We start from the raw sequence: 7,004 nt of genomic DNA, 5'->3' as shown, positions 1-7,004 counted from the left end.
TCATAACCTTCAATGCCTCACAAACCTTGCAGACACTTCCGCTTTTTCCTTAATACATTTCAATGGTAGAGCCTAATTTCAAATGACGCTTTTAGGTGCAAGGTGCTAAAAATGACAGAAGCAACACAACACACGAGAATTTAGTCCTTTTATTGTCCACGTGGGCATCAAACACTCCTAGAACACATTTAATGAGCAGGCAGCTGCACACTCAGAGTGACCTCTGATAAGCAACAAATGTTGCGAAGAAGAATCATTTCAGTGTAGTGGGTTTCATCGTCTGAGTGCGCCTGTAAGCGGACGGATCGACGCACCGCATACACAGTGACTTGAGGTTCTCACCAGAAATGGCAATGGCCTTTCTTTGAAGCTCTAGCAGGATTTATTGAACGACACGGAAGTAGTTTACTATCGAGTACATAAAGCACGAACTTTCCCGTTTGTAAGCTATACCAGACACGAGCCGTAACTCATGCTCTAGCCTAAGCGTGTGCAGTGCTCTCTCCTCAGCGGCTTCACTGCTTCAGGTCCAAAGACGCGAGAAATTATGGGCAAGTAGCAGATATCGCGAAACAACGAAAGATGCATTTTCCCAGTCGAAATATTACATCCTAGTTGCACACTGTAAAGAGCTGCATACACTGTTCTCTTCATGGGCCGTACTTGCTTTTTGTCGCGCAGCTCGTCATCATATGATCACTGGTGTGGAAAAATTCATGCAGACAACGCATATTCGCAAAAAGTTGCGACCCTCACAGCAAATGGTAAGAGTTGCACCGTTAAGTTCCTGTAGACGCAGACAGCGCACAGCTGAAAAACCCACTTTCTGAGAAATCAACGACACCCGTGTTACACTTCACATTAAAAATGTATTTATGGCATGGTAATTGCTAACAGTTGCAACGTTGGTGGGCAATTTGCTTTGCAGCAATACTTCTGGCTATAGTTGATCAATATCGGTGTGTAGCTTTACTCAATGCGTGTATGAGGCCTACCTTCTGGACTTGCACCAAGAGCATATTACATACTAATTTGCCGAGAGGCTCTGCAGAAACCAGCATTCGCGCACACGATGTAGCGCTGACACGCATATAGTAACGCAAACAAGACCCTGAAGTATTCAGTTTCTCAAATATTGCGTCTTAAATAACGGTATGCTTAGTGTTTCACATTTAGCTCTTCAGGGTGCAGCCAGGGACGGTAAAACGACTCCTCAAATGAATCAAAGGAGTTCCCAGCATTATGAATTGGTACTAGCTCACCACGCAAATCCTGAAAAATAGGCTCTGTCCGGCATCAGCTGTCAGTGAGTACCGAAGTGCATGAACCCGTTCCGGCAACGTACAAACTGGCCCCATCCAACCAACACGGCATGCAAGTGCAGTTAAAGACCCTGTTCTATTGGAAAGGCAAGATATTTTAGGCCCACACACTGCCGACAATTAACAAGCGTCAGTGACTGTAGTGCTCGGTTTCCTTTTGTCTGTAGATATCTACCAACATTTAAACTCGTAGCAAAAAGAAATGTAACTAAATGTCCTTTAAACGAGCAAAGTATTCAGTTGATGGCACAGTGCATGGCTTTATTTGTCGTGAATTCAAGTCACTAGTTCTCGTGGAATATGGAAAACAACTCGCGCTAGCAAGGAGACTACACTTGCTCTCTTCGAGTTCGCGTGCATCGATAAAACAAACGTTTGAGTCTCAAAGATATGTTCAAGCTTGCAAAGCAGACAAACAAATGAGCAAATTGTGGGTAACACGCACTGAAGCCATAAGACATATTTGGGTCCATGAGACCTGCCAGCACGGCCAAGTACTGTTGACGTACATCCTGTAAAGTACGAGGATGCCCCTCGCTCGCAGTGCCACGGATTCTACGAAGTTTTCCAGCCAAACTTCACGAGAGACGTCGTCAGCAAGTCCATAGAGTACCCCTTTTTTCGCGGAAGCTGATTTAAAGCGACAAAGACGCTTCCATTCCCGGCCTTCAGTGTGACGACCCTTGAATTTGATGCTTCCAGGAATTAGCTCGCTGGTGCAAAGCCTCTGCTCACTCTCTGCTCACGTGACGAAAACAGTTGCCCAAAATGATATCTCCTATACAACAGTGCAGCACTTTCTATGTATGCCATCCTGCACTAACGTCAGAGGTTTCTGTTCAATGCTTCGCGATGGCCCACATCCTGGATTTGGTCGGCAATGTTGGTTCTGAAATCTTCATTGCGAAAGCAATCGCTACAGAAGCGGCACTTCTGTGCCAAAAACAGCAAACAACTACTTTCGTAAGATATGCATACTGGAAACAACCACTTTCCTGGCAGCCTCAAGATAGTATCTTGGCAACCGATTTGTTTATTTTCACCAGGCTACTCATTGCTCCAAACGTTTGATATGACGCTAGAATGCTTATCAGCATGTATATTCTGAGTAAGATAAATGCAGATAACTTGGCCTCATGAAAAGCTTTCTGCTAAATCGTTTGCATCTTGCTACACACCAACCGTGCGCGTATTGTCCTTCAAAAAAATTGATGCAAAAGCGTTCAACTGTAGAGAACGAAGCACAAGCCTAATTCTAGCTATTGCTCGCATAGCTTCTGAACTTGAAAAATTTTCAGGTTACGTACTTGCTGTGTAGAAGAAATTTCTCTACGTAGCCAGGTGTCTGATAAAACCTGGATTCAAACGTATCCCTTGCGAAAATTTGCTACAGCCAAACATATGATAGAAAAATGAAGAATGCCACAGAGTGTCACAAGCCTTTATGACAAATAACCATCAACCGGGTGCGTGCATCAGCTGCTGAAGACTACTACATGAGCATGAATTCCCTACAGCTAAAGCAACAGTGGGCATACTTTTTCCAGATAGTTGACAGAGCCTTAGAAAGCGACTGAGCTGCGTCAAGTGTCTGCGTGACCACGTTGCGCTGCACGCTTTTCATAAAAAACGTGGCTCTAATCATCAACTACTTACAATGATGCCACTTAGAAGGGCTCCACTGGAAGCATACACTGTTTCCACGAGCCCCAGGACCGCTCGTAGCTCCGGATGTTGTTGTCACTGGGACCAAACAGCCTTTGCTTGTACCGCCAGCTGCACGTACTAGTTGTGCGGCCTACTTTCTGAATGTAGGTTTGTTTAATAAACAAATACCTGCATGCCATTGTTGGGGTGCATTGGAAGAATCACATGAAAATACGTCCCTTTCCGTTTGTTAGTGCAAATCAAAGCACGTCACTGCACTGATATTTCGATGAGACACGCATGAAAGGAGCTTACACAAGTGGCGTAACGTCGCACCTATTGATGGAGTCACTTTGAGGCACCAAAATGCGCAATTACAGATTACTGTGCACGTTAACATTGGACTGCGGCTAGAAAGGATATATTGGAGCCACGTAACACTCTCATGCCTTAGAGAATTTGTGGGCTGCCACAAGCGAATCGAAGACATAATATTTGCATTCATCCCCCCCGCACGTGCGAGTGTTCCAGCAAAACGCAGTAACTCTGAGTCACACTTTTTTGTGATAGTGTGTCGGCCATTTCAGCGGAAATGTAAGTTCTTTGGTAAAAGATATAAGCGCAGTGCACGGAGATGACAAATATTGACTGCGTCGTAAGAATCCAAGGAGTCACCTTCTTATCGGTCAGATTCTACTTACTTCCTGCATACCTCACGAAAGCCTTCTGCTAAGGCTTTTGCACTATGGCATGGGACAGCCGCTTTTGTATTTGCCTTTAAAAAATAATTCTTTGCAAAATCGAAGATATATTTTCTGGTTGTTGAAAGCGAAACGCGGGCGCTAAATGAGCGATTGTTTGCATAGTAGCTGCGCTTAAAGCATTGCCAGGCAACGTACTTCCTGCAAGCCGAAACCTGGATTCAGTGTTTTACTTGAGAAAAACGCTAAACCGTAGTGCGATATTAACCCATGTGAAACAGCAGTAAAGCAGGGGATGGCAACGTTTATCACCCATTGAAGGCGTCAGCTGCGGCTGTCCAGAGACGGAGGTTCCATCGCAGCTCCATGCATATTTCACTTGAGCAGCAAAACGTTCTATCTCACCTCTTGCAGTGCACTGGTGTCAAGCGAAATAAGTCGGTAAACGCCCACTCCCTGCAGTATTATTTGACTACATCTAATTATTTCTAGGCGTTTCTATTGTTCGAAGAAAATGCCGGCGTCCTGGGTTCACACATAATGACCAAAGACTTGGTTTGCTGGCTGCTGCTTTGGCGCTCAGTATATCATTTATGTTGAGCTCCACTTTAGAAGAGCGACAGAACGCTAAAGCGCAGCACGATGGAGAATCAATTCTGCCTTTGAGGCTAGACCACAGGTAGATCCTTCAACGGCATCTGCCACTGGCGAAGTGCACTCCCTGTGGGTTCGCATACCTGGCTTCGTCATGTCAGCTTACAAACTAAGGATAAGAAATGCTGGAAGACTTGAACCGGCTCGGATCTGCAGAGGCATTTACTAGGTGAAAAATATAGAACGGGAGCCTTTACTCCTCGAAATTAACGGGTTGAAGTCATTGTCTTGACGCCGCGGTAGATTAACATCTGCACAATGCTTTCATGTTTCATCTCTTCACCAGTGTGCAGCTTCGGAGCAGTTGGTTGCATTCACCAGTCAACGCCGGGTGGAACACCAATAGTTGAAGAAAAGCGCAAGAAGTGTAGTGACAGCAAGTCTTGGCTAATCAATGGTTTAATCGAAACTGTTTGGGTTCATTTCATTAATGCCAATAAACCCATGTGAGCGCTAAGTTATCTTGGGCTTCTCCTCCAGCAATTTGGGATATTCATTCTAGTAATAACAATACCCACGGGCGGCACATAAGCTGCCATACGTAGACAACCTGGGTTATTGTTGCGCTAGTCGTACTAACTGTTGGGAGGTCAGCTTGCTTCAGGCCACAACTAAGTTTCGAACTGATGGTTAATTAGAGAAAGCGATATGTTGAGCTTTTGTCTCCAAAATTTGCTGTACAGAATGTCTCTGCTTTGGCAGTCAAAGTCGCAGTGCCGCAGTAGCCAAAGCAAATGTGACCCCTCTGGCTATGTATAGCCATAGCCACAGTGTGAGAATCAAATGCGGCACTCTAGTTCGTTTAGGCACAAGGTGTACACGATTCTATATATGCATACGAACATGAGGAAAGCTTGTACAGCGTTGGTTAAGCTATCCGGCCAGGAGGTCGCTAGCGAGGTCCGTAGAAATCCTCTGATGGACACAACGCGTGGGAAGCTACAAAACACACAAGCTTGTTTGAAAAGATGAATGTTGACTATCAACGAGCTTACAGAGATTTATGTCACGTATCGTATGATTCAGAGTGCGTTAGTAGCACGGGAGTGAATATCATGTTTTCTACCGCCAAAAAGCGAGATTCGAATTGTCACCCACTCTGGAACAACGACAAAAGATGTCTAATCCTTATGATGCCAGTGCCTACAATTAAACCTGCCGTTAAATGGCAGACGCACAGAGTCACCTGTAGTACAAAAACACCAGATATCAATCAAGAAAGCGACTGGTGCCGTGTAAAATCATTCGACAGAGACATAGGTCCCCGCAATGCTAGATGCCTTTGTTCAACAATAGACCAAGTTGCAGTGAAGCAATTCAAAACATGCACAATTCTTGAGTTGTCATAATGAAGATGCAACATTTCAAAGTAGGAAGCTTACAGCCTGGGTGTTTGTTTAGATTTGCAAATAACAATAGCCACTTGGTGCCATCTTCATGTATGCTTGCTACGTAAATTAGACATATAAGTATAGACATTACTTCATGGATGCTTTGGCCATCACAGTGAAACGGCTCAGTCATACAATATTGCGATTCAATCATGTCATATAAGCAGCGTGAGTTCAGCAGCTGGGCAGATACTAGGTGCGGCACATGTGGACGTCTAGAACGAAGGCTGAATCTTTATCAGAACATTGCAGGATTTATCTGAAAAGTAAACTAGCATTGATCGTGCCAGTTTGTATTGCGGCAGCCCTATCTGGAAAGTGACTAAGCTCTCCACGTGTCAGTTGACACTGGAACGAGTCTGCGTGCACACCGTGGCTGCCACACAAGACTCACTTGCTGGACGAAAATCACAGTGCTGCCGGCCCCGAAATCTTTGCAAGAAATGCTAAAAATACTTCTGTCTTGAAGAAGAACTTGATTGTAATAACATTTTCATAGACGTGCATACCAGACGTATGGTGCAGATGCCAGCTCATATATAGAAGTAATGAATGGCGCCGCAAAGCCTACCTACATCAAAATTCCACCTTTCAGGCAACTTTAGATGTTCCGTTGCGATGCAGCGCATTTACAACTACAACGTGCTGATCACTTGAACTTAAAGAGTACCCATCCCACGACAGGAGTATGCAAAGTGAGAACGCAGACGTTACATCTCCAAAAATCGGTCAGCGGAAGAACGCTTGTGGCTACTGCCCTTGTCCCCGAAGCAAAATGCTTCATTTATGAAGCTTACCAGCTGTTTTAAGTCACGGGCGGGCGTTTAGCTGCGTACCGGAAACATATGGCGAAAATTCTGTGTTGCCCTGTGCGATACCCAACAAATGTGCAGCTCTACTTCTGCGAGAAGAAGATTGCCACTTGCCCTCTCGCTACGTTCACCTGAATAGCTGGAACTTGTAAACCTTTCGCAAAACTAACACTTGCAACGGTTTTGTGGGTGGCGTTCCTGTCTTGCTCCTTACTTTCTACGAAGACTCAGGTACACACGTGGTTCGGCTTTCGTCTGTTTCTCCAGAAGTAGAGACAAGAATTCGGACGCCTACACATATCCGCACATGCCATAAAAATGAATGAACACATCAGGGTTCTTGTTCTTAGAACCGGCCTCGAGACCGCGTTAGGGCAAAGCATACTGTCTGTGGAGCTCATAGTGTGGTGCGCATAGTGCCAACGAAGGTTTTGACCGTTGCTGGTAATAAAGATGTGCCCTGCCATATATTCAATA

The sequence above is a fragment of the Eimeria necatrix genome, genomic scaffold (assembly GCF_000499385.1).
Source record: "Eimeria necatrix Houghton genomic scaffold, Enh_scaff199, whole genome shotgun sequence".
Classification (NCBI taxonomy): domain Eukaryota; phylum Apicomplexa; class Conoidasida; order Eucoccidiorida; family Eimeriidae; genus Eimeria; species Eimeria necatrix.
This window is presented reverse-complemented; position numbering follows the sequence as displayed.